The 27,603-nt window shown below is 54.4% G+C and overlaps 1 long non-coding RNA gene across 1 annotated transcript in view; it reads right to left on the minus strand.

Annotated features, from left to right (window-relative positions):
• Positions 1-20,384: 20,384 nt before the first annotated feature.
• The window catches only part of LOC123387321, a 117,457-nt gene continuing 110,238 nt past the window's right edge, over positions 20,385-27,603 (minus strand). The window contains exons 2-3 of the long non-coding RNA XR_006601711.1: positions 23,769-23,881; positions 20,385-23,656 (exon numbers count right to left, since the gene is read on the minus strand). This is a non-coding gene — a long non-coding RNA (uncharacterized LOC123387321). The remainder of the gene's footprint in view (positions 23,657-23,768; positions 23,882-27,603) is intronic.

Here is a 27,603-nt window from a genome sequence, read left to right on the forward strand (position 1 = left end):
TCATTTAATATGTATCACCTCCCCAGGAGATCAAGCTCTAAAGGTCCAAGACCCTTCTATCCTTGTTTTCTATCATATTCCCCAGCATCTAGCAATTACCTGGCATCAATTCATCAATCCATTCAAACATTTTTTTTTAAGATTTTTTATTTATTGTCAGAGAGAGAGCACAAGCAGGCAGAGTCATAGGCAGAGGCAGAGAGAGAAAACAGGCTCCCTGCTGGACGAGGAGCCTGATGCGGGACTCGATCCCAGGACTCTGAGATCATGACCTGAGCAGAAGGCAGCGGCTTAACCGACTGAGCCACCCAGGCGTCCCCCATGCAAACATTTTAAATGAGTACCTACTATGTGCCAGGTGCCTATAGCATGCAGGATTCACTCTAGGGGAGGGACACATAAAATAAACTACCACATATCAGGTGGTGATGAGAGAGAAAAGAAAACCAGAGCAGGCTGTGCTAGGTTTACATCTGATCTTCAGGAATGTTCTTTCAGATGCTTGAGTGGAGCCTGGATGAGCTACACCAGTACTTAAAGGAATAGCATTCTCTGTCATAGGCGAAGTAAGTGCAGACGGCCTGAGACTGGTAGATGCTTGGCCTGTTCCTGGATATGGGAGCGAGGGTCCACTGGAGGACATAAGGGAAATGGACAGTTTTCAGAGGGTCATGGGCAGAGGAGGGGCAGGATCTGATGTGGGTCCTAAAAGGACAGCTCCAGGCTATATGGTGATCAAGTGCGGGGGAACGAGGGAAGGAGCAGGGAGGGCGGTTAACAAGCTACTGCAGCAGTCTGGGTGAGAGAGGGGGGTGCCTGGGACTAAAGGAGCGGCAGTGAGGCAGGACCCAGAGTATGGTCTCTGAAGATGCTGCCAGTGGGGTTTGCTAATGGATCCGATGTGGGGTAAGAGAGAGAAGAGTCAAGGGTGGTGTCAGGAACTTTGGCCTGAACAACAGGAAGAATGCGGTTGCCACGAACCAATAAACTGGCTTGGGGGAGGGGAGATGTTGAGAGAGAGATCTGAGAGAGAGAGATTGCATGTGAGTGCACACATGTGCATGGTAGGGAGAGGGGCAGAGGGAGAGAGAGAATCTGAAGCAGGCTTCACGCTCAGTGTAGAGCTGGAGGTAGGGCTCGATCCCACGACCCTGAGATCATGACCTGAGCCGAAATCAAGAGCTAATGTTTAACCCACTTAGCCACCCAGCCTTCCCCTCAAGAAATTGTTTTTTATGCTTAAGCCCATTTGAGCTGGAATTTTATCACTAAAAAAAAAAAAAAAAAATCTTGATGAATACAGAGACTAACAGATGACAGATAGCTGGGTGGGGAGTGGGAAGGTGGGAAGGAGGGGGAGAAAGGACTCTGGGGTTTCCACCCCAGGTGCTTAGGAGTATGGCAGCCTCATTCATGGGACATACAGGCTCCACCGAGGGTATGACTTTTCATCCTTAACGTCTTAAATTTTAGGCACCAGCTGCTGGAGCTCTGCAGAGAGCTCAGGGCTGGAGGGAAATCAGTAACATTTTCCGTGTGCCTTCAGTGAGCCAAGCCCTAAGCCCAGCTCACTGTGTAAAAAACTCTTATCAGGTTAGAACACCTGTCTCCATTTTACGAATGAGGAAACAGAGGCTCAGGGAAGTTACAGGGCTTGACCAAAACCATGCACTCAGGGGCGCCTGGGTGGCTCAGTGGGTTAAGCCTCTGCCTTCAGGTCATGATCTCAGGGTCCTGGGATGGAGCCCCGCATCGGGCTCTCTGCTCAGCAGGGAGCCTGCCTCCCCCTCTCTCTGCCTCCCCCTCTCTCTGCCTCCCCCTCTCTCTGCCTCCCTGTGATCTTTCTCTCTGTCAAATAAATAAATAAAATCTTTAAAAAAAAATGCACTCAAAAATAAAGATTTGGGAGCCACCAGGAGAAACAAAGCCCTTCACCCATGGGTGTCATCATGACTCTGGAGCTAGAGGTGAGGAGTCAGGTTCCAGCCCTCACTGGGCCACTCACTCCCCATGTGACCTTGAGGGAGCTCCCCTCCAGCTCCGTGCTCATGGTCTCCATCTGGGAAATGTCCAGCTTGGGCTTGACGATCTCCTCAGTTCCTTATGACTCTCATTCCTCCTCTTTGGACTTTGGGGGACCAGGGTAGGCAGAAAGAGTCTGTCGCCTGGGTTGAAGACATAGTGTACGTAGCACCTTCTCCAGGGAAGAGACCAGAGAGAGGAAGGGCTGTGGGCTTGCCGCAGTCTGCCGAGGGTCCTGGCACTCACCCACAGAGGGCCCCCAGTGTGGTAGGGGCTGAGTAGGTGGGGCCGCAGCAAACAGCTCTGCTGGGAGAGTCTGGGAAGCCAAGCCAAGCTCCTGCCCACGACCACTCACAGCATATGCTCTGCATTTCATTCATCATTTGCAAGGAGCTGCTACCCTCTTTAAAGTCCCTTCCTGCTCCAAGAGCGTTTGGCTCCTGCCTCTTCTGATCCAGCTTCTGCCGTTTATTCTGTCCCCTTCCATGGCCACCAACAGCTGGGGACAATATTTTCCTGCAGGTTTGGGAGGTTCAGGTAGAAATGACTCAGTTCATTATGGGCTCCATAACATAAAGACCGTATGTGATCCAGGTCCTGGGAGATGTGCCTGGCAAAAGTCCCGCCATAGTGTGAGGGATGCGTCGGGAAGGGCACCCTCAGAGATGAGCGTGAGGACCACTGGAGGGTGCACAGAGTAACATAAGCAATGGCCGAGGAGGGATTTGCTGAGGAAGGCAGAGACTGCCAGGGTCAGGTTTCCACGTGGTGCTGCCGTGATTTGCTAATGTGGAGAAACGCCCACAACTGGGTCCACTGTTCTGTCAGATGGGATTTCAGCAAGTACATCGCTGTGTCGGAAGGGTGGGGGATACGAGGGGCACCGCTGTTAGGGGGCCCTGGAAACGTGGGCAATGTACAGATAAAGTAGGTCTGAGCCTTGTTCGTGGTTATCTCTGGGGCTTGGCACAAATCTCTGGGGCTTGTTCAACAAATCGTTGCTAGGCAAACAGATGGATGAGCCCAGTGAACAGCACTGCGCCCAGGTACCCTAGGTGACAGCACCCACCATTGAAGAGGGCTTCTCCCAGCACGGCTCCTAGGGCCTGCCCCAGATTCGGGGCCACAGATACAATGGAAGCAGGTCATCTAAGGAACCAACTCTATCTCCCCTTGCACTCTTGCTCCCTCTCTCATTCTCGCTCTCTCTTCCTCAGTCTCTGGCTTGTGCCTAGAAAGAAAACAAAGAGAAACAAAGTATGTTACTCCATGCACCCTCCCGTGGTCCCTATGCTCATCACACAGGGTGCCCGCCCGGAGGCATCCCTCACACTATGGCTGGACCTTTATCCCCCTCATCCCTGCAGAGACCCGCCCACCAAGCCAGACCTTCCCGGGGTGGAAGCTGTCTACCCTCCACTCTCCTTCCAAAGCTGAGCCAGCAGCTCAGCACGGAGGACAGGGAAAGTGGAGCTTTGGGCTCCCCCAAGCCTGACCCTTGTCCCCCATCCCCCACACCTGGCCTAACTCCTGCATCATTACAATGGCCATGGAGCCCGCTGGGCCAATGTCAGGCTCCAGTCTGGCAGGATGCACACGCATCCCCTCCCTGTCCTGGGTGGCCCTCCCCTGGGTGGCCTAAACCCAGGATGGACCAAGATGGCTTAGGGAGCCCCAAGCAACAGTGCAGCCTAATGCAGAGCCTCCTTCTTTCCTGATTCTTTCATTCAGTACAGGCATCAATGACCTACCCTGTGCCAGCCACCTTGCTCAGCACCAACAGTGCCGTCGTGGCCAAGCGGAAATGTCCCTGCCCTTGAGGGGCTGACATTCTTATAGAAAAGAAAGCCAGTAAACAATGAGCCAACCAAAGAAATAAGACTATTTCAGATGGTGTTATAAGCACAAAAAAGGCGACTCAAAGGTGTGCTGGGTCTTCTTTTTTTTTTTAAGATTTTATTTATTTATTTGACAGAGATCACAAGTAGGCAGAGTCAGGCAGAGAGAGAGGAGGAAGCAGGCTCCCTGCTGAGCTGAGAGCCCGATGTGGGACTCGATCCCAGGTTCCCGGGATCATGACCTGAGCCGAAGGCAGAGGCTTTAACCCACTGAGCCACCCAGGTGCCCCTGTGCTGGGTCTTCTGACCTCAACTCCATTCCTCTCCCCTTCCCGCCACCCCCAGAATTCTCTGGGCTCTGAGGGGCTGAGCCCTGTGATGCATCCCTGGGTTTTCATCCCACCTGCTTCTAGCTGGGCTCAGACAACGGGAAACCTGGCAGGAATGAAAGCCCCAGGGAAGAGAGGTCTGGGGATTTCTCTTCTGCTCCCCTGTGCCTTGTCACCTGGCCCTGGGTGCTGACAGCCTCCCATAGTTGCTGGATGCTGTGTTCCCTTGTCCTCATCATACCTCTTCACATTCCCAGCTAAGCATGCCCTGCCTTTCCTCCCGGGCCCCTGACTGATACAGGCGGATGCTGCTGAAAGTGCTGGGAGACAGGGTAGGCAAGATAGCAGGATCAAGCCTCAGTTGTTCAAGACACAGAAAGATAGTCAGTATGTGCTAAGTGAGGGAGAGAAGGAGGGAAGATGAAGTCGGAGATTCGAAATAGTTAACAGCTGGCTGAGCACAACCACCGCTCAGAGAGAAGGAACCCCTAGCTATAAAGGACTTTTGCCCCTGGCGGATAAATGTGCTGGGGGACCAGACCCATGGGTAGAGGTGCATCAGCGGGGGCCCAGCAGAACCACAGTGGCGCCCAGCAGCTGGGTCTTGTGAAAACAAGGGACTTTGATGCACGTGTGTGCAGGGAAGTCGCTGGCCGGTGGAGATCTCTAGGAGTACAGCAACCCCAGGCGAGAGGGCGAGAAGACACAGCAGCCACCAGAAGCAGACAGAATTATGTAGACAGAGGATTGCCTTGAAGCAAGCCCAGACACAGCCACAGTGACCACACGGGGAACGTTCCAGTGAAACCCACACCCAGCCTCTTCCTTGTCCCCGCTCTGCTGCTGCTGACAGCCGCTGGCCCCTGCTACCCGAGACCCGGACAACATGCCCACAGGTCCTCCTCCTGAGATCCGGAACAGCCTGGAGAAGAGAGAAGCCTGGATCTTAGGAGACAAATGGAAAATGTCCAGCCCTCTCATCATGGAGGACCTGGAAAATCACAGTAAAAGGTTTGGATTTCAGGCTAAGCACAGTGGAAAAATACCAAGGATAAGAGCAATAAAATATCACTAGGATCCTTCGCCTCCATCCACAGGGAGGCAATGGAACGGGCTCTGCCCTTGGCAGTCTGGACCAAACGTCTCCCAGAAGCACTTTGCATTGGGGGTTGGGAGGAAGAAGAAAGTTGAGATAATGTCCTGGAACCAAGCCCCCCCCCCAACCCTTCACCCCCGGGCAGGCCTGTAGCAGACAAATGAGTGGAAGAACCCCAGGGACCCCAGCCTGCGGGGGGACAAACACAGGAGAGCGTCCTGAACAGGACAGAATTTGGTCTCCCTAAGAAATCAGAGAATGCCCAAGGCTTTCCTCCAGAGCCTCCTGCAGAACGACCGAGGAAGCCTGAGCAGGAGGCAGAAGCCCTTCCCAGACCCGGCTTTGCCAGGCTGTGAAATGAGGGGAGCCGCCCCTGGGAGCCTGCCCACGTGCCTCTTTCTCCAGCCATCATGAAGGTTAAGGCAGGGATGCAGAAGAAGGGAGGGAGTGCGCCGGGCCCCCTCTCTGCCCAAGTGATGGCGATACGAGACAAAGGAAATAAATCACCTCGACTTGGACTCAGAAACCCAGGGTTTGAATCCTAGCCTGCACATCACAGGTGCAAGAGACAGTGCGGAAGAGAGAGAAGACTCTAATGTTTGGGGTAGTGCTTCACGGGCTCGCGGGCCACCTGCCCGTGAGCCAGGCACCGGCTCTGCATGTGTCCCCGACTTCCCCCTTTATATCATGGTACCAAGAGTCCGAGCTAGGTATTCTCACACTTATTTCACAGCAGAAGAAATGGGCTCAGAGGGACTGAGTCCCTCACTCCTACTCCTGCAGCTGAGCAGATGGAGCCAGGAGGGAGCCCCAGGCTCCGTCTTACCAGCACCCCCATCCTTAGGGACAGGGTCCTGAAGCCTGGGCTCCCTCTATAGATGCTGGAGTCTCTATAAAGAGCCCAGCCTGATGCTCCTGTTCCCCGCCTCACTAGGTAGGAGCTGGATCCTGCCTGATTCATTCCTTTAATCAGGGATGAAGTGGTAGCAGCAGCTTCCAGAAGAACTCTTCACACTCATATTAAAGTTAAGTCATTGCTTTAATATCCATGGGGCGGAGGCAGCTGCAGCTGGAGGCCTGCGGGCTTTCCGCCATTTCCGAGGATCTGATGCGTGAGGCACTGCCTGCCCCGGGGCCCTGGGGTGGTCCTGTCCCACCACGCCCCGGTCTGAGACCGTTCTCCCTCCTCTCTCCCAGGGCCATGCCAAGGGGGGAGCTGTCCCTGCAGGTACCTCTCTGACCATTCGCTGTGTGGGCAAGCCCCGAGTCCTGGGGGTACCTCTAAAGCAGATGCCCGTGTAAGTTCTGACTCAAGCCGCAAAACTTTCAAGCTAATCCTAAAAAAGTTATAATCCAGGAAGCTTACACAATTTTCCCAGGGTCACACAGCCAGCTAGAGGAAGCACAGGGGCTTGAACCCAAGTCCATGTACTCCTTCCACTCCATCACGTGGCCTCAGTGTGTCCCGTGTGGGCCCTGGGACAGGCACAGCAACACCTAGGCAGACACAGCTGGCGACGTCACTCTCTGGCTCTGTGACGTGGGGCCAACTGCCCCACTCGCTATGCCTCAAGTGCCTCATCAGTCACAGGGGGCGTCAGGCCACTGCTGACCTCGGAGGAGGTAAGAAAGCAGAATTGCTCTGTGCCCTGCAGAGTGAGAGGTACCTTGAGGATGTGGCCGCCTCAAGCTTCAGGGGAAAGGCAGCCTCCCCGCAGATGTCAGGGTGGGGCTGGGAAGCGGCAGAGAAGGGCAAAGCAGGGGACCTGAGCTGGAAATGGATGAAGGAGCCCCAGCAGATTCTGGGGGAGAGGAGTCCTGCAGGACCTGTGAGCAGGAGGAGTGGGGGCCAGGCTCAGGGAGAGAGGGGGTGTCCTGCTTGGACCACCCAGAGGGGTTAGCAGCCAGCAGCCAGGGACCAGGAGACTGCACCTGTTCAGGGCAGAGCGAGAATCGGCCGGGCTGGGGCGGGCTGGGGCAGGGCTGTGCACAGCACTGGCCTCGTCACTAGCCTCTGAGTCTCGGGCTCCTCTCTGTACCACTGAGAAAATAGATCTACTTTGCAGGGCTACGGGAGGAGTGGCACATATGGGACGTGCCTGACATCCAATAGGTGTTTGGTAAATGGGTCCCATTATGATCACAGCGATGATGATCAGATTACTAAAAATCTCCCTGTCTGTTTTCTAGGCTACGGAGTAGAAATAACCAGATTTATGTCACAGTGTCCTTGGGGAGCTAAAGGTCATAGTCCATGTAAGCTGCCAAGCACAGGGCCTGGCACACAATAGGAGCTCAACAATCACCAATTCAGTCTCCCCTGTCCTCCTTTTTTTCAACCCAGTGAGCAGATATGGTAGGAAGACAGGCTCTAGTTCTAAGATCTCTCCTCTCCCCCTTGATAGAGGGTGAGCTCCCCACCCCTGGACACATCCAAGGAAAAGTCAAATGACCTTGTGTCAGTGGAGGAAGGTGATACATTTCCCACAGGAGGCTGGATTCAAGGCCAAAAGCCCTTCCAGCCTGGAGCATGCAGAATTCTGCGACTCTGCAAGCTCTGGGGTCATGAGACGGCCCAGGTCTGGCCAGCAGGGAGCACAACCTCGGACTTGGAGCCAGAAGGCTGTAGGCTGAACCCTGGCTCAGCTTCTTCATTTCCTCAGGCGCTCCCACCTACTGAGGAGCACCTGGGGTGCTGCTGAGTATCACCTATGGCTCCCCACACCCCTGCCCCAGGCAGCCCCGGGCCTAGGCCCACCCCCAGCAGGTGTGTTTGGAGAAGTACATCCCAAGTCTCACCCCGTCCATGTTCCCCGGCTCAATTACAGGCTCAATATTATTTTCCGCATAATCCCCAAATCAATATGTGTTCATACATATTTAATCGGGAGGCTGTTTTTATTAGAGTGGGGATTAGCTTTACATCTTTCTCCTCACTGCATAGAAGGCAGCCGCCACTCACGAGGAAGATGAGCAGATTAATGAGGGAAAGGCCCAAGTGTGAGCTGGGCCTGGTGCCCCCCGGCCATGCCAGAGAGGCCAAGGGAACACTTCGGGGCCTGCCATCCCCCTACAAGGGGCTGGGGTCCTGCCAGCTTCCTGCCTCTGGGGCCAGCCTTGCAGCCCGCCCCCTGCCCCCAACACCTGCTGGAGGTCCCCACCCAGGGAAGCTCCCCGGGGTCCTTCCAGACCTGCTCCCTACCTTCCCCCAGATAAGGAGCCAGAGGAACAAGGGCCAGCCCCTGTTAGAGGTCAGAGAGTGGAGGTCGCCCTCAACCTTGCCTTCCAGAAGTAATAGATTTCTCCTTCCAACTCGGAGTCAAGGCTGAGCAGAATAAATTATCACCCTTCCACAGCATAATCACTGTCACATTCAGCCCCAGCTGCCATCTGCTTCCTCACCAGCATCCCCACCTAGCCAGGATGAAGGGAAGGTGGGGGCACGTGGATCTGTAGGTCACCGTGCTGGCCAGAGAAGGACAAGGGCAAGAACACTCTGGGGGCTGGAGCAGGAGAGGGAAGGGCTGGCCAGGTTCCTCAGGTTCCGCTAAAATGGGGCTGGAGCTGCCGTAAGTGGGTAGGTGGTGAGGTGCCAGGCCCCTGCTCCTCGTCGTCTGATCTCATCCTCACGGCGTCTCTGAGGGGTCTCCGAGGTGTCTCTAGAAGGCAGAACCCGTTCCCATCATCCACATGCCATCCACATTTCGCAGAGAAGGGAACAGAGGCTCAGCAGTCTCTTAAACAGGAAGCAGCAGACCCTGGATTTGAGCCGGGAAGCGTGGCTGTGGGGTTTCGCCCTAAGTGGGTGGGCTGCACCCCTCCCTCTCTCCCTTACGCAGTGGTGTCCCCTCCCCGGCACAAGTTTGGGGGCCATTCAAGGTGACATTGATAGATGAGAATATTTGAGAAGCGCCAGTTACTGGCAGGGAATTGCCAGCAACGGGGGAACCTGGGGACGGTGGGCCGGACCCACGCCTCCACTCACGGCCCCCCACCTCTCTCCTCTACCCCTTCATGGACTCGTACCTAACAGGAACACCTATGATCACCTCCACCTGCTCTGGGCTCACAGCTGGGTGGCGTGGATGAACAAAGCCAGGCACGGTCCCAGTCTCACGCACACTTGGGTGGCTTTATGGGCGAGGCTACCATCAGTCAAGCCGTGACATGCTAGGAGGTGTGTCTGCAAATGGAGCCAAGGGTCTGGGGACCGCATGCTCCCACCCCCCTGCCCCATGTACTCTTTCCGTCCCGAGCCTCGCCCTGTCCATCTCCTTGCTCCCGCAGCTTCCCCTCCAACCACAGTCTGGGACTGCCCTGTGCCTCCCCATCCAAGAACTCACCCCATATGCGATTACTAAATTGCAAAGACCAGGTCTGTCTTATTTGCCATTGGATCTTACTCATCACTGTCACAAAAACTGCGGGAAGAGGAGCACAGGAAGGCAGGGAGCACGGGAAGAAGCACCGGAGAGGGAAAAGGAAGGGAGCAAGGAGAGAAATGAGGTAAGGAGGAAAAAAGAATAAGACAAAGGGAAGACACGTGGTCACTTTTGAAAACCCAAATGCACCCCAGAAGCCCTCTGCTTTCCTCTGCTTCTGCCTGCAGTTCAAGCTGCCCCCCCGGGGCACTTGCAAGGTGGGAGACAGCCGTCAGGAACACAGTGGTGGGGGAAAGAGTTAAGTATTGGAGGGTTTCCCAAGAGGGCAACTGTCACTGAATTAACTCCTTCCGAGAGGTCAGCGATCGTGCCTCCCTTCTCAAAGCCACCAGAGGCAGACGGAGGGGCAGCATGACCTCCAATCACTGACTTCATGTCCAACGTCACCATGAACTTGACCAAGGATTGGGGCAAAGCCATCCCTAAAGGGTTTTTCTGTCCAAGGTGCCGTGGCCGGGGCTCAGGGACAGGCAGAGAAAATCAGAAAACTTGTGTTTCTCCTTGCAGGTCGCCCTCTCCAAGCAGGTGCTCCGGGAGCTGCAGCTGGAAGGGCCGTGCTGACCCCGAGGCTGCCCAGGGTGGGGCAGCCCAGCTCCGCTCACCCTCAGTCCATGTTTGACGACGGGATTAATTCCCGAACAAAACAGATAACCTAGGCATGCGATTCCTCCTTTCGCTGTCAGATGGGGATAAAAAATGTGTGAGAGAGAAAACCCAAGGGAAAAAAAATTAGGTGGTGATAAATTGGGAGGGAGCGCTCCAAAGAAACACAAGCCGTCTCTCTCATCCTGTTGCACCTGCTGTCACTTAATTTGAAAATATTCTAAGTGTGCAGGGCTTTCCTCTTGGCACTTTTCAGCCCTTCCTGAAAAGAGCCTGGGCCCCTTTTGCCCACAGCCCCCATGTCCCCCCCAAATGCAGCAATGCCTCCAAGATCCGGACAAAAATGCCAGCCAGGATGCCCTCCAGGCTCCCGGGACCGCACACAGCCGCCGCCATGGGGCGCAGCTGTCTCTCGCTGCCACTCCCCAGAGGAGAGGCCTTTGCTCCAAAGCCTTACAGTGTTAGTCCAAAGCACACAGGGGAGGGAGAGGGAGGAAAGAGGGGGGAAAAAAAGATGTTTTTGCTGTGATAAGCGTCAACCCTGCCTGCATATAAAAGGACTGGTTGTTTTGCAAAACGGAACATTATCCAAATACGCAGAAGCCATCCGCTGAAGCAAGATTTCTTAGATGAGGAGTGGAGGGGCCGCCCTAGGGAGGAATCAGAGCGGGAGGTTGTCTCTGGGGGTTTCCTCACACCACACAGGGGCCGGTTGAAACTGCAGCAGCCCTCAGAGCCTCTGAGGGGCCCCTCTGGCGGCCCTTCTGCCCCAGGATGGCCCGGAAGTTCCCAGTCTCCCTGATAACCTCTAGGAACAGAAAGTCATCTGCGAAGCAGAGATCCTGGGGCCTGAAGACAGAGGGTGGGGACATAGTGACTTCAGAAAGTCCGCCTGCCTGAGGACATGTCTGTGAGCTCTGGGATACCAGCAGGGGTGGACAACAGGCTCTGAGAGACTGTTGGTCCCTCTGTGGACAGGCGGCGGGCCTGGATGACCTCTGGGGCTAACCCCCCCCCCCGCAATTGGGATTGCCCCCAGGTTGGGAACACCCACCTGGGGGTGAATCCGCCCAAAACCTTCTAGAAAAGAGCTGTGGGAGAGGAAGCACAGACATAAAGGACTCCAGTGGTGATCAGAAATGGAGACTGAGTCAGACGGAGTCACACGGCCCCGCCCCCAGGGATCGTCATCCACACTTTAGAGATGGGGAAATTGAGGCCGAGAGGGGTAGAATAACCCGCCCAGGAATGTGGGGTTATGCATGCCCCTCCCTCGCCCCAGTGTTCAGTCCTCCTCCAAAATACCTCTGGACTCAGCCCCCTCCCCTCCGTACCCACCACCACCCTGACCCAAGTCACCACCTTCCCTTCCTGGAACGGCTGCCGTGGCCTCCGGTCTCCCCACCATCAACCAGAGATTGCCTGATAAAACACAATGTCATGCCACCCCGACCTGAATATTTCCATGGCTCCCCACTGCCCTTGAGGTGAAATCCAACCTCCCTAACGGAGCTCTTAAGGCTCACGCTGGTGTCCCCAACTCATCCCTCGCCTCTTCTTCGCCACATTCCAGACCCAGCCAACTGAACCAGTCTTAGTGTCCCCCAGGGGGCACGTTCTCTTTGCTTCTGTCCTTTTGCACATGCTGTTCTCTCGGGCTGGTGCACCCTCTCCTCTCCCTCTCATTTGGTTCTGTCACCCTTCAGGGCTCCCCGGAGGTGTCACCTCCTTCAGGAGCCTCTGCAACCCTGAAACCAAGTTAATTCCCCACCCACTCTATTCTTCCAGAGCCCCCCATACCTCCTGCATCACATTCTACCAAAATTGCCCACATATTGTCCGGAAGCCTCACTGGCCCGTAAGGTAAGGACTCTCTCTCCCTTCTTCCTTATTGTGCCCTGAGCATCTGGCTCCGTAGCCGGCACACAGTAGGCATATAGGAATGATTTGCTGGACCAGGGATCCAAGGAAGGAATAAGTGAATGAGGGAATGAACGAGGAGACCCGAGTAAGTGCTCCTTCTCTGCATATCCAAATGTGTAAAACGCACAGGCAAGTCCATCAATAAGGCAAGCACTCGCTCCTCACAGCCTGTCCTTGGCTGGGAGTTGGGTGATGGATTTCCGGAGGTGATGCATGGGAGCGTGAGAAGGGCGGAGTGGACGCATGGAAGAATAGAATATAGATTTCTATAGATTAATCATTTGTCATTCCTGCTGCTTGGCACGCTCACGCACACACACTCCTTCCCTCCCGGGTGCCCCTCCTGCCCTGGGGAAGCACAACGCTTACTGCCCTTGGACCGTGCAGTAGGGGTGCGCACGCACACACACACACACACAGAGCAACACAAACACACGCAGAGACGTTTCATGTAAGTTTACCCATCACAAACCCCCCCAAACACACAAATTCAGACACATACTCTGTCCCCCACATACATGTGTGCACACTTACTCTGACACACACACAGAGAGGAACCTATATTTTCTGTGTCCAATTCCTCCTTCATAGATAAAGGGCAGAGGGGAAAGCTGAGTGGGCTCAAGGCAAAGCCCCCTGGTTCCCTCCACCTGCTGTGCCAGCTGGGTCAGATGATCCCATGTGTGCCCCACAGGTCAATTCCTGCCTTAGGCAAAGTTGCTAAGGAGGGAACTGGAAAGGAACAGAAACTCTTTCATCCCAGCTGAAGGGGAAGGAGCCCGCTGCCCCAGCCACTCCCTGGCCAGCCACTCTGCTTAATGCTTGGGCAGACGTGGGTCAACGGAACAACCCCCCCCGCAACATTCCACAGACCCTGCACCAGCCCCCTCAGAGGCCCTGTCTGGCATCCCAGGAGCCCCAAGGCTGCCCCACCTCTCAGGACCACACCCTTTACTCCAGCACCTCACGGAGGAACCCCCAAATGCCTCCTGTAGTCCCAGATCCAGAATCTTCCCAGATCTCTCCAAACTGTAGAGCCCCAGGACACACACACACACACACACACGTACACACTCCTCCAGTCTCCAGACCCACCAGCCATGTGAGAGCTCTGTGTTCCCTGCAGCCCATGGGCTCCTCCCGGGGCTCCTTCTGTCTCTGTAACACTCAAAGACTTCCAGCATACGCCGGTTACTCTCCAAGGCCCTCCTAACCCACTGGTTCCCCACACTCCCTCTTCCGGTCACCTACATTAGCACTGAGCCTTTACCTTGGACCCTCAGGAACATGGCCCATGGTCTTCCTCCAAGTCCCCATCCTGACTTCCGCTTATTGGAAACTAAACCCTCCCCAAAGCCTAGGGACCCTGGCCCCCCCGGTCCTTGCTGGCTCCCAGCGAAGGCTATCTCTTCATTACTCTGACCGCAGACCACTAAGAACGTCCATAGTTATTCAGTCCCATGGTCCCTCATTTGTTCACTAAGCAAACACATATTATTGCTCACTTTGAGTTACATCCAAAAGGATGGACAGTACTAGGGGCCTGCCCCCAGGGAGCTTGCCATCTGCTGAGACCCAGACACTCACAGAAGCACCAAATCCCAGGGCAGAGAGGGGCCTCAGAGCGGGACCAGGACACTGCTGGCTACAAGTCAACAGACAATGACCCTGCCCGATCCAGGGTCCCATGGAGACATAAGAAGAGCTCGAAACCAAAGGACCGACTCGCCCATGCCCCTGCTCCCAAGCATGGCAGGTCTCAGACCGGCCAGGCAAGGGGAGGGCAATCTCCAACTCTTAATCAACCTCAGAGATGCATCAGAAAGAACCAGCCTCTCCTGGAGCACGTCCATCGGGTCGTGCTTCTCCACCACATCCCACTGCCACACCAGTGTCTCAGCTTCCCCAAGGACTGGATGAGAACCTCGGACACACACATAGTCACACAGCGGGTGCCATGGAGACTCAAAGAGAGTGTTGTTTTCTCCTGGGGGTCCCTGATCATCTGCCAGGGGTATCTGGGGGGACATCAGAACTCGGGGACCCTGAACTCCACCAACCCTATGGAGGGGCTGGGCTGAGCTGCCCTGCAAGGGGCTTCTCATGCCCCTTCATCTGGACTCAGTTTCCCCCCGGAGAACACTTCCATGCCAGAATGTCGGTGGCGGGGGGTGGTGCTGAGGCTGGGAGGGGCAGGTGGTGGCCCATTGCATTGTCTTTGATCTCAGCCACACTCCAGTCGCTCTGACACCCAGCCGCCTTTCCCTTCCCATCTCCCTTTGAAGTTGCTGTGTAGAGATGATGATAGATTACTGCAGTTTCAGCTGCCTGGGGCAGGACCTTCTCCGGCTGTCTTCCCTTTGCTCTTAGGCTATTTGCTCTGTCTGGGGGTCCCCCGAAGACCCTGCTCCAGGTTGGCCAATGCCAGGGCTTCTCCGGACCACAAGGCTGGGGCATTTGTGCAGAACTGATCCAGCACCTTCGTTTGCTGTGCTCCCAGGAGACAGCTCTGCAGACATTGAGCCGAGCATCCCTGGGGATGCCATCGAGGTCCCAATGCTCCTAGCAATGGTGTGGTGAACTCTTTGTGGTGTTGGAGCCAGGTCCCACACCACCGTCGTCTGCAAGTCTCAGATCAGCGCCCCCGCGTGATGGTCGGCTCGGCACTGCACGGAGTGGGAAGACAGCCAGCATCCCTGTTCCCTGCTAATGCGGCGCTGATTCCCTTCGGGCAAACTGCCTCTCCCCCATCCTCCCCAAGTTTGTGTCTTCCATCCAACTGTTCTCTCTCTGTTCTTTCTGCCCCCTCCACCACCTTCCCTGCTGTTATGTCCCGCCCTGTGAGAGTGAGCTTTGCAAATCACAGGTCACTTCCCCCCACGGAGTAAACCTCGAAATGGCTCACAATGGCTTCGCAGGGTTCCCACACTGAAGGTTAAACCCCTTAACGTCTTGACACACGGGGCCACTCATGGGACCCGTGTGTCCCACTGGCCTCTTTGCTATCCCACCACAGCCCCTTGCCCCCTCCCTGGGGCAGGCCTGAGCCCGCCCTCCACTCCCGTCCACCCCATCCCATGGTACAGACCCTGGAAGTCTCCAGCCCCAGCATGCAGGCTCGGTCCTCCGGGATTCCGTGCTCCCGCCCTCTCCCTGGGTATAAGGGATCACTCATCCCTGGGCCTGTGTGATCGGAATCTGCTGCCCCACTAAGTTCCATGAGAATAAAGACTTGGTGTGCTTTTACTCAGAGCCGTCACCAAGGCCTAACACCCTGTCTTGACCATCACAGGCACTCGAACCTTGCTTACCGAGTGAATGAAGGAAGCGGTGGTTTTGAGTTTAAGGGAGCGAGCAGCCCTCGGCCAGGCCACGGCGAGCTCACATCCTGCCATTCCAGCAGACCACATGTGAGTTTGGCTCCTGGGGAAAGAAATCAGCAACAGGCCCTTCTTCTCAGCCCTTCCTGGATGGCCCAGAGCAGTGCCACTGACAGCTGAGGGCGTGGATGTGGGTTCAAGTCCTGAGCGCAGCCCTTCCTGGGAAATCCACACCTCACTGCGGGGAAATTCAGTGATACCAAAGGGCCTGAGCTAGTAACCCCACAGCTTCACGCCCCAGGCCTCCTGCCGGTGGTGCTCAGCTTAAACAAGCTACCTTCAGCTTTAGAATCAAGGACAGAGAAAGTTCTAGAAAGACCAGGAAAGTTCTGGAAGCCACCAGAGGTGCTGCGGCACCAGAAGGGGCCAGAACCTGGAAGTCCAGACCCTTGACTTCAAACCTGATATCCGCTGTCCCAGAGCGTGACCCAGAGCGTGACCCGAGAGCTATCCTCTTGCCCTCTCCTTCCTGTCCCCAAGCCAGGCCTCGGAAAGAGTATGCGTCCTCCTGCTGAGCCCAGCAGCATGAGGTCTCCTGGAGGGGACTGACAGCAGCCCCTCAGCTCCTGACCCTGTCCCCACCCACACCCAGCTCCACCCCACCCCCTCGAGCCCCAGGTTCTGCTGTCTAAAGCTGCCATGCTCTTCGACGCTGCCAGAAATTAAGATGCACTGTTCTTGGTTAGTCACCGTGCGTCACTAAAACGAGGAAAGAACCTGCTTCTTGTCTTCCCACCTTCTCCTTCCAAAGCGTCTTCAAAGGAAGGGGGAGGAAATGCACGGCGACACCCCCTCGCTGCTCCAGGCGTTTTAATGAATTCTAGCCTTCAGGGAGAAGGACGGCTGTGCTAACGGAGCCCGTGAAAAACGAGGGGAGGAACAGTAAAGCAAATTTCTTTTTATTGACTTTTAGTGAGCTATTTAATCCAAACAGCTCATTATCTGCAATATAAATATACTATATAATGGATTTTGCAATAAGAACAATTAGTTTTGCAATTAGCATGAGAATAAGCTCTCCCCAACCGCAGAGAAGGCAAAGGGCTGTGGGAGTCTGGCTGGGGGGAGAAGCGGAGTTGAGAGGAGAAAGCGCCCTCCAGAGGGAGAGGGCCGGGCTGCCCCCACCACCCAGTCCACTTGGCAGGGTGGCCCCGGGATGCCCAGGGACATCACCGGGAGACGGGAGCACAGGCTTTCCGCAGATCTGGGCTCGAGGCTCAGCTCCAGCACACGGCAGCTGTGCAACCTTGGGCAAGTCACCTAAGCTCTCTGAAACTCGCTTGCCTCATTTGAGAACCAGAGCAGCACTCTGCTACTACCTCTTCCTGGAGCTGGGAGGAGGACAAGAGGAGGGGATGTCCCTGCCCCTGGCCGAGGACGTCCTCTGTGAACACTTGGAGGGTGCTGAGCTGGGCCTTCTTTGTAGCTCCTTGTCTGGCTTGCCTCCACGAAGGAAGGAATCATGTCTGTCTTGCTCACCACTGAATCCCAGCACCAGGCCGGTACACACTGGGCACTTAATAAATGCTTATTGAATAAATATTACAAAACGAATGACACCCTATGGCTGCTTGGACCAGTACACCCTGTGTACTGCTGGTACACAGTAGGCACTCGCTAGACCTTCCTTGAATGGTGTTGCTCAGCAAATGAGACCCAGTGGCTGGGTCCTTCCTGTCACGTGACAGCAGGCTTGTCTCACGCAGCCTTGCAGACAGCATTGTGGCAGAGATGACCATCCTCTGTAGGCCCCATTTTTGGAATCTCCTGACCTGGCTCTCTCTGCAGACTCTGAGGCTAGCTACTCAGAGGCAGGGCCTCCTACCCAGGCCCCCTCCTGTCTGTAACCCCAGAGCCTTCGGGCCTTGTCCCTCCTGCTGCCCATGGGCCCCATCCTTGCCCTGAACCGAAATGTTGATGACACTGGTGTCCAAAGGCAATGGGGCCAGGGTGGGGGAGGGTGATCACATGGTAATCCAAAGGCAAAGAGAAGAGGCTTGAGGTCTTCCCAAATGTCCCAAACGCGATAGAACGGATGAAGGCACAGACTCTAGGCCACATGGCCTGAGTCTGTATCCAGGAGCTCGGTCTTCCAGCTAGGCAATGCTGACAACGTGGCTAACCTCACTAGCCTCATCTGTAAAATGGAAACAGAAATGGATTATCGATGGCCTCGAGTTTGGGGAGAATTACCTAAGAAATCCATGGGTGTCACTCGTGCCTGTCACAGTCAGAGCTCAACAGACATTACCTCCCATCCTTATCACCATCCTATGGTGGATTCCAATCACGACGACCCATGGACCACACTCTTGGGACCCAACGCAGCCCCCACCTGGCCTCTCTCCAGGAAGCTTTGTAGAAGGTATTTCTCAACTTAGCCAGTCCCAACCAGCTAAGCAGGCTGGCCTGGGGATTCTCCAAACATACAGCACCATCTAATCTTCGCACCTCCATAAGGGAGGCTTCGGTATTGCCCAGGTGGGGAAACTGAGGCCCCCAGAGGTTTCCCCACACACAGACCCTGTCTTGATGTTCTTTCACTCCCCGCCTTGTCAGAGGCTCCCATTTACAGCAGAATAAAAATGACAGCAAGCGTTTCCCATTGATAGGTGCCAGAGACCACTTGGCACTTTCTACGCTTCATCCGGCGCCGGGCTCATCCTGTCCGCAGGTGGTGGAACCAGGACTCCACCCCAAATGTTCCTAAGCTCCAGCCTCTTCCCCAGGCACTCACTGTGATCCTGAAGACCTTTAGTTCTCCCACTTGAGTCTCCAGATGTTCGATCCTGGACCCTGCTGGGTAACTGTCCCACTGGCTTGAGCGAGAACAGCATGGAGCAAGCGGGGATGGTGTCCCAGGATCCCAAGCCCTAAGGCTCCCTCCAGGCAGCCCCCGGGATACACAGTCCGGGCTTGCAGAAGACCCTGACTTTGGGCTGCGGCTAAGGTGACCTTCAGGCCCCCACCATGGCTGGCTGTGGAATGAAGGTCAAACACCTAGCATACACAGTTGCCAGGCAGAAAAACACAAGGAGCCCCAAAGGCTGATGGGAATCTCTCTGAACGTAACAGCCAAGGACACTGGCTTCAGAGGCACACAGCCTGAGGTCGAGTCTCAGTCCTGCCATTCACTTGCTCCCAGACTTTAGGCTAGTCTTGTCTTCTTCCCGAGCCTCAGCCTCCTCCTCTGTGAAGTGGAGACAACAGCTCTGCCTCCCGGGGCTGCAGAGAGATCAAGCATGGGAAACACCAAACAGACCCTAGAGTCCAAGAAATAGAAACTCACTGTCACTCACATTCCGCTGTAAATGTGATGCTCTGAGACAAGGCAGGGAGTGAAGTCAAGTCAGGACAGGGGCTGGGGCCAGCAGCCCCGGGTCTGTTTCCCCACCAGGACCCAGAGTCCCACCCAGGAGTTTCTGGTGCCTTCCACCTCACCCCGCCCTTGCCCTCGCTCTCCCCGGCTGCAGCCTCTTCCCGTCACCACCTGATTCCGTGTCCCAGCTGGGTGCGGTGGCCCTTCCACTGGAGAGCAGAACTGAGTGCTGTTAGTCATGGCATGGAGAGGTGCCATCCATCCGGGAGGCCAGGGGGACACGGGAGAGGTCATCTCCATTACAAACTGGCTATGATGAAGCCATTACTTACCGTAATGGGATCCTTTCAGTCGGAGGTGACGCCTGCCACAGCCGATAACGCCTGCCGCGGCTCCCGCAGCCGGCGGCTTGCAATAACACGGGCTCTCCCCTCTGTGACAGGTTCAAGCTCTCACGCTCAGCAGAAAGTCCATTTTCCAGCACAACTGGGTACACTTCCCTGTGACAAATGCCTGTTCGCCTTTAATCTGTTACGAGCCGAAGAGGCCCAAAGGAAGCAGTCCATCACGGGGAAGAATGTTTTCATAAGTGCACTCTTGGAGGGCCCCCGAATGAGGGGGGCAGTGCGCGTGCCGGCTGTCTGAGTACTTGTGGGGGGCACTGGGGGGCCCGGAGCCACGTTTTAGAGGAGGGGGTGGGCCAGGGTGTGAGGGTCTGCGGCAAGTGGGAGGTTCTCACAGGTGTGTGGGGACATGCCTTTGTGTGTCTGTGCCTGGGAAGGTCAGGGAGCGTCCCTGCAAGGGTGCGCGTCCTTTGTGTGTGTGTGGGGGGGTGAAAATGTGTGTCCGTGAGTGAGGGCAGGAGGTGGTGTGATTTGTACCGTGTGAGAGGAAAGGGGAGAGTCTGGAGGTGTGTGTTCAGATGCGTGTGTCAGGATATCAGGAGCCTCCACTGGTGTGCAACAGCATCCAACAGTAGCTCCATGTGTGTATGCATGCGTGTGTGCGCATATGCATTAGTGTGCTACAGCATAAGGCCCACACAAGGGCGTGGGGATAGGTAGGGCTGTCCGGGTAGAGACCTCTGTATGTGCACGTGATGGACTGTAAGTGTATGTGTGGTACACGCATGTGAGCATTCAGGTGTACACCCGAAGCAGGCAGAGTGGGACTTCACAGTATACCCAGCTCTCCCAGGCCTCCTGGGAGGATGGGGCGGGGGGAGCATTGAGCACAGGCCCCTCGGTCCTCATAGCTCAACCAGGCTTTGTCCCAACACCTGGGAACTGCCTGGCTGAGGATTCGCACTCAGCTGGGGATTGGGGGGGGGGGGGGGGGGGGGGGGGCGGGGAGGAGGGTTCAGAGGCCAGAGTGCCCTCCTCCTACCTAGATTCTGGGTATAGTAGAGTCAGGGTGGCGCTCAGGATGGGGACTGAGAAGCTGCACTCAGATCCAGGTTGAAGCCATACACGACGAGAGCCCCGTCTGTCCGAGGATGGCCATGGGCTGGGAAGAGCAGCCCAGAGAGGCTGCTGGCGGTGTTGGAGCCGCCCATCCAGCCTGGACCAGGAGGAGTAGGAGTGGGACCGCAGGGAGCACCCACGGTGGGGAGAAGGGGCAGCTTCCCCCCATGCCCGTTCTGTGCTTGTGCCCCACCCCTCAGCAGGCCCTGGGACACCGGTTTACAATCTGAATCCCCCTGGACGTCCCAAACCACCTTTCCCAAGGACGGACTCAGAACCAACGCCCCCAGCCGCAAACATGTCTGCGCGGTATTTATAATGACTGTGAGCCTGATTATTACGAATAGCTAATCCGCATCAGGTAAGTGCATGGGTTTCATGCACGTGCTTGCATTTGTAAATATCGATTCAAAGGGAGAACAATGGCGTCTTGAATCCCTGATGCGAACTTCCCACATGTCATCAATGATAACATCGAGACCTCACCGAGGAAGGTGAGGGTCAGGGCAGGCAGCTAAGGGCCGCCAGTCCCAGAGCGGACAAGCAGAAGACCTGGCCCTGAACTGGGGTCCACCTCTAAGGAGCCCCGTCCGGGAGGTTTCCAGCAAAGACATCACGTTTCCCCCTCCTCTCACCCTGGAGCCTCACGCCGGCCCAGCTGAAGGCAAAGCTTCGCTGTGCACTGGTTCACTGACGGAAACCACGCTGAATTCATTCAGCAATCGGATTGGGGGAAACAGCTCGAGTCTTCCACTTGGGCGGGAAGCAATAGCAAAGTGCCAAGGAAAACCTCCCGGTCACAAACCAGTCCACGAAATACAAAGTACCATCTGTAAAGGGTCTCCCGCCCAAGGTCACACAGCCTGTGATGGTGGAGCCAGGATGCGGGCCTCTCTCCCGGAGATCCCAGAGAGCCCCAGCTGGGGACCGGCATGACCTTGTTCTCATTTCAAAGAGGACACACCAGAAAATGTATGGTTGTGTTTTCTGTTGAACGTTTAGTGTTCAAAGAAAGATATGTGCAAAAGGAGTGGTCAGGACAAACCCAGGGGAGGCTGAGGATGGACAGGAGGGGCAGGCATGAGTGGGGACCTTTGACCTTGAAGATGTTCCATGTGACCTTGAGGGCTTAGGGGTGGGGAAAGGGGACAAACTCTGAGTTGGTGAATGTGAGGACAGCGAAAGGCAGGAACTTGCAGAGAGAAAAACAGAACTCAGAAGGAGGGAGCAGCTGGCCTGGGAAATGGATCAGATAAACCCCGATTTATTCTTCAGAGCTCAGACCAAATGTCACTTCCTTCGGGAAGCCTTCCCTGACCCATCCCCAGGTTCTCACTGCACAGTACACCGGCCCCTGAGACACAATTTACAACCAAACCACAGCTGGCGGAATGCGACATTGGGTATGTGTCTCCCCTACTGGGCTGTGTGCTCCGTGAAGGGCAGACGGCACCTAGGAACCCCCAGTATTCAGCACAGAACTCTGCACACAATAGGAAGACAATGAACACTTGCTGAATGGATGAATGCGTGCATGCTCAGGGCAGAGCTGGGGCTCCCCTCCTCAGGCTCCTACAGTCCCCTGGACATAGCTCTTCACTGCCCCCTCAGGCCCAGCCACTGGCCTCCCTTTCACAGTCTCAAACTCACAACCCGAGGGCCGAATCTGGCCTGGGAATAGATTGAAAGTAAGTGATCTTATATATTTAAAAAAAAAAATCAGTATATTAATTTCTCTTGAAGAAGAGGATAATCTGGCAATACAAAGCCATCTTTTCACTTGACAACAGAATCAGGTGGAGTTGAGTGGCCAGTGTCCCCCAGTAGCTGGGTCCCAAGGCTCCAGATGGCCGAGACCCCCCAGGTGCCTACCCTTCTCACCCCAGACCTGCGGCACTCATCTCTGTGCCCCACCCAGACACTGTAGCATTTGGAGTTGGGACCTCCTGCTCTGTCTGCATCAAGCCTGCCCCCGCTAGACCCTGAGCTTGTTCAGGACCGAACATACACTGCACGGGGCCTGGCACAGAGCAGAAGAATGCTAAGTATTGGCTGAATAGGTGAAAAGAAGCCAGAGCAGAAGGAAGCCGCAGTGGGGTGGTGAGACCAACTGAAGCAAACCTGGGTGTTAGGAGAAGAAAAAGCCTTCTCTGAAGGAACGGGAGCACCAGATTATACGCTTTTTAGGGATTAGCTGAGAAAAGATAATTGAGTGTACCAAACACTTTGTATTTTGTCTCATTAGCTGCTGTGATGCTTGCCATGCTTAACGTTGGGGGTGGTGAGTAGGTTAATCTCATTGAACTGATTTAATAAATAGAAATCCATTTTTAAATATCTCCCAAGGATGGAAATCATGGTCGCGGTGTCCTGGCGCCGACTGCCAGGGACTCTACTGCCACCTGGTGGTGAGGTGTACATATTGCAGGAAGAGTGTTCTAAAGAAAATCCTGCCAAAAGCCACAAAGAAGGTTCAAGAACGGGGAACCCTCCCACTCCCAGGCAGAAAAAAAACCTTGGCAAAAGGAAGGAACAAAGTAGGGCATAAATGGCTAGTTTAAAAGAGAAATTAAATTAAGTGTACTTCAAACTACAATGACTGAGTTTTTGAGGTACCTGAGTCAGTTAAGGGCGCCTCAACCCTCTAGGAATTCTTAACCATAATCAAGACTGACATAAATAACTAATTCTAGGAAGACTGAGGCCCAAGTTCAGACCTGTCAAATCAGTCCTCTGAGTGTGGGTGGTGCAGGTTAACTTGAACTAACCACAATACCTGCAATATAGGCCAGACATCAAGCAAAATGCTTTACTTGGTATTTTTTCCCAGGAAATCTCTTATTATTACTATTATGTTTTTTATTTTAATTCCAATATAGTTAATATACGGTGTTATACTAGGTTCATGTGGACACTATAGTGATTCAACAATTGTATACATTACTCCTCCAGTAAATCTTTACAAAAATCTTTTGGAATAAGCCCTATTATTACCCCATTCTGCAGATCAGGAACTTGAGGCTCAAGGAGGTAAAGTCTCATGCCCATGGTCAAAGAGCTAGTGCACGGTAGAGAAAGGACTCAGACCTGAGTCAGGCCGGGCTGACTCCAGACTCTGCCATTTTGTTGAAGGCTCCTACCAGCTCTAGACCCAAAGTGACCCCTTTGAGATTCCAGGCTTCCCCCCAACACCCCACCCCCTGAAATAAGCATGTCCTCTTCCAGTAGCTGCAGCAGGTCTCTGGAAGGGAGAGATAAAAATACAGAGACGTGTTAGCCTCACCCGCCTCACACCTCAATGGTCCCCCTCACCCCACCTGCCCTCACCCTCCAGAGGTTCCCCTGGGCCCTACCTGTCCCGTCCTGAGCCCGGTGCCCCAGTCCCCCGTCTCTGCCATGCTGAGTCCACAGCCCTTCTGGGCAGCGTGGAGCCTCGTTTGCTGATTGGCAAGTTCACACTATGGGCCTGCGCTCCAGAGAAAAATACAAAACCATAATTGTCCCCAGATTAGCTTGTGTTCTTTGTGGAAAGAAACAATACACAGCCTTTGTGTTTAAAGAAAAAAAAAATTACTGAAACAAAAAATTTCCAGTTCACACTCTTTTGAATTGAGAGAAATAAGTAAACACTATTTCCCAAATCTGTGTTCACTGGGAAGCCTCCTTTTATTATATTTATGCAAAAACACGAGCCAAATCTCATCCTACGCCACTATAAAACACATTCGATAATAAAATGCAAAAGCTGTTTGCAAAGAATTACAGAGGATCAAGTTCTAGCCTATTGTGAGGAGTATTTTAAAATTAAGAGTTTTAAGCTTCATGTATCCCAATTTTATTTTGCAATAATCCATGCCTTTAACTTACCCTGTTTATATTTGCTCCGAATAATGTAGCCAAAAATCCACTGAACATTGATTGTGAAAAGGGTAACTCATTATCTGCTTTTGCCCAGAAATAACTGAGGAAGAAAGGAAGGTGTTTGCTTGTGTTCCCACAATTCTTCGGAAATATTTGCTTTCAGACATTTTGTAATATTGCGAAGTGTGCGTATTTCTGCATGGGAGCTTTGCAATTTTAAAAAAGATACCAAAAGGAGCAGAAGGGAGGCTAAGGAGGTCTGCGTCTGTACCCCTGTACCCCAGGTCACAGCAGAGCCTAATCTGCATGCCCACCTGGGGAATTCTGGAACAACCCCACCACCCACTCCCAACCCCCCCCCACCCCCTGCTATCCTGGGAGAATTTACATAAAGGACCAGCAGGGAGGATTTAGGGTGGTTGCTAGAAGGATTTCACACACTACACCCCACAGCCATGAAAGGAGAATGGAGACCCAATCCCTGGTGCTGGGGTGAGTGTGAGGACACCCTGGGGAGGATGGTGGGTGCAGGAGAGCCACCCTATGTCAAGGGAGTCCATGAGTATACAGCTCACTGTGACAGTGAGCTGCCAGCAGCCTCCATGGGGCACTGGGAGCCCTGGTCAGCCAGCAGCCAGGATGCACCGTCCCACTATTGCAGGACGAGGTTTAGCTCCTGTGCCTGCTGACCAGCTCCCAGGGATGGGGCTCCCCCAACCTCCCAGTCTCTACAGAAATCCCCTGGAATCATAGACCATAGAGGCTCAGACCTCTCCCTCTTTGGGGTCCAGCAGAGGTGCCCAGGGAAACCCAGGAAACGATGGGCAAGGTCTGGTTCCGGCGCCTGGCCCCCACCCGTGCCCTATTCCCTCTCTTTGACCTCCACCCGCCCTTCCCTTTCCGCTCCTGACATCCGTCTTGCTCCATCTTGCTCGCCTTCCTCTTCCCGCGACGGCCAACAGTCACATTAAAACTCTCTGACCTTTACGTAGCATTTTTTGCTCTTTGAGAGCACTTTTTCTCACATGAACGCTTCTTAAACTGGGGGGCACACACCCTCGGGGCCCCTGTCCACGGGCCAGGGAGTTTACAGAGCCACGTGACAAGCATGGCCCACCTTGCCTGCATTAAAATTACCCAGTGGTAAGGAACTTAGAGCGCTCTTTGTGTTACCAGAAACAACACGGATCTTGGATGCAACAGAGTGCAAACGGCACATCAAATTTTAAGCAGCAACATAACTTCAAATACCTTGTGAGCTAGCAGCAGGCTGCTTCAAGTTCCGCCCTCAAAGCCCCAGGGTACCTGTTTACTCACTTTTGCCCTTAGGTTTTGCTTTGGTGGAAAAGTTGGAGAAGCTCTGACTCACTTTATCATATAAAATCCTCACAACAGCCCTTGAAAAAAGTGAGGCAGTCTTAGAGAAGCAGGGATAGGGACTCAGGGAGGCTGAGTAACTTGCCCCCAAGTCACCCAGCCAGGACTGGTGATTTCCAAGTCTACAGCATCCTTCAAAACACATAGGCAAACACGTGCTTCAAGCCTGTAGAGCTTAAACCCAGGCAGCTGTAATTCTGACGTCACCCGCAAAACCCACCATCAACCCTGGATCCCCAGCCACAGAGGCTGAGGGCAGGAAAGCTAGGGCTGTATTGTACCCCCTCATTCTTGCTGGTAAGACTCAAAGGGCAAGAGGCAGACATACAGGGACAAGGGGGGGCCTGGCCTCTTCCTCAGTCCCCAGTGCCACACCGTGTGAGGCTATGAAAGGGATCCCGCCCTGGAGTCAGGAGGCTGGAGTGCCAGCCCAGCTTCTCCCCCAGGAGCTGTGTGGTGGGGCAGGTGTCTTCCCCACTCTGGTCCTAGAACAACAAGATCCCTCGAACTTCCAGGGTCCCAGAGCCAGGGCTCTGGGTTCCAATCCCAGGTTTCCATCTACCAGCTGGGTGGCCCTGGTGTGTCCCTTCCCACGCTCGAGCCTCAGTTCCTCTTCTGTAAGTGAGCACACAATCCAGGCCTGGCTCACGGGATTGCTAGGAGGACTGAGTGAGCTGATTCGGGCAAGGCCCTTAGAAGAGGGCCTTGTACTGAGCAGCACTCAGTATACGTGAGATGTATACAAATGAGGGTAACGAGGGTCAAGTGGAGACCCCAAGGACCCCCGCCCTAGCATCAGTGTGCCTGATTGGTGGGGGGGCAGGGAGAGAGGGGGGAACCACACAGCCTGCCCCTTCTTCCCACTCCTGCTGCATCAGACTCAAAAGCTGCCCCGTGGTTTGTTCGCCATGGATGGCAAAGTCTTTCTGGGGTGCAGGGCTCAGGTGGGAAAAGCTCTTATGAGAAATCGCTAGCCACCTCCCCACCCCCAGGTGCCTTTGCTGGTGTCTGCTCAACAACCACTTACTGAGCATCTTTTCTGGGCCAGACACTGCCTGGGGCATGGGGGATGCCTCCATGGAGAGCGAAGCCAGACACAGTCCCTGTGGGTCTAGAAGAGAGACAATCAACCCACAGTGCAATGACAGGGGGTGGTCAGTTCAATGAGGGAAACCAAACCAGAGGAAAGGGACAGCAGCGGGGAAGGAGATTAGATATATGGTACTTCGGGAAGACCTAGTAAATGAGCAAGCTTACCATTGACTAATACTATTTGGCCACTCAAAGCTTCTGAGCACCGCTGTTTCCCTGGCTGGGGAAACCGCTGGCGTGACGGCCACCTAAGTGACCCCAACAGTCTGCAAGGAAGAGGAGGAGGGTGCGAGCATAGCTGAAGGGGACAACCTGATATCAGTGGGTATCCACCTTTGGAAAGATGCCAGAGGTGATTTTCCACGAGGAAACTCAGGTTGAAAATAGGAAGCTGGGATGGCTAGGTGGGTCCAGACAATTGCCTGGTGCTGACTCCAAGGCATGTCATATGCACGAGATAAGAGAAGTCTCAGAACCAGCTTCAGCAATGAGAAAATCATCTTAAAGCTGGATCACTCACTTTCCAAATTGTGAAATAATGGCTTGAATTCAAATTTTCCAAGATAAACTTAGTGGTTTGTTTGTTTGTTTGTTTTAAAGATTTTTATTTATCTGAGCGAGAGAGAGAGAGAGAGAGAGAGAGAGAAAGCACATGAGTGGGGAGGAGGGAGAGGGAGAAGCAGGCTCCCCGCTGAGCAAGGAGCCTAACGTGGAACTCGATCCCCAGACCCTAGGATCGTGACCTGAGCCGAAGGCAGATACTTAACCCACTGAGCCACCCAGGCACCCAGTGTTTTTGGTTTTTACCATTAATTGAGATAGAACTATTCTATGTTCAGTATTAGAATTATTGGTACC

Source organism: Mustela putorius, unplaced genomic scaffold (genome assembly GCF_011764305.1).
Source record: "Mustela putorius furo isolate JIRA1106 unplaced genomic scaffold, ASM1176430v1.1 tig00003853_pilon_pilon_pilon, whole genome shotgun sequence".
Classification (NCBI taxonomy): domain Eukaryota; kingdom Metazoa; phylum Chordata; class Mammalia; order Carnivora; family Mustelidae; genus Mustela; species Mustela putorius.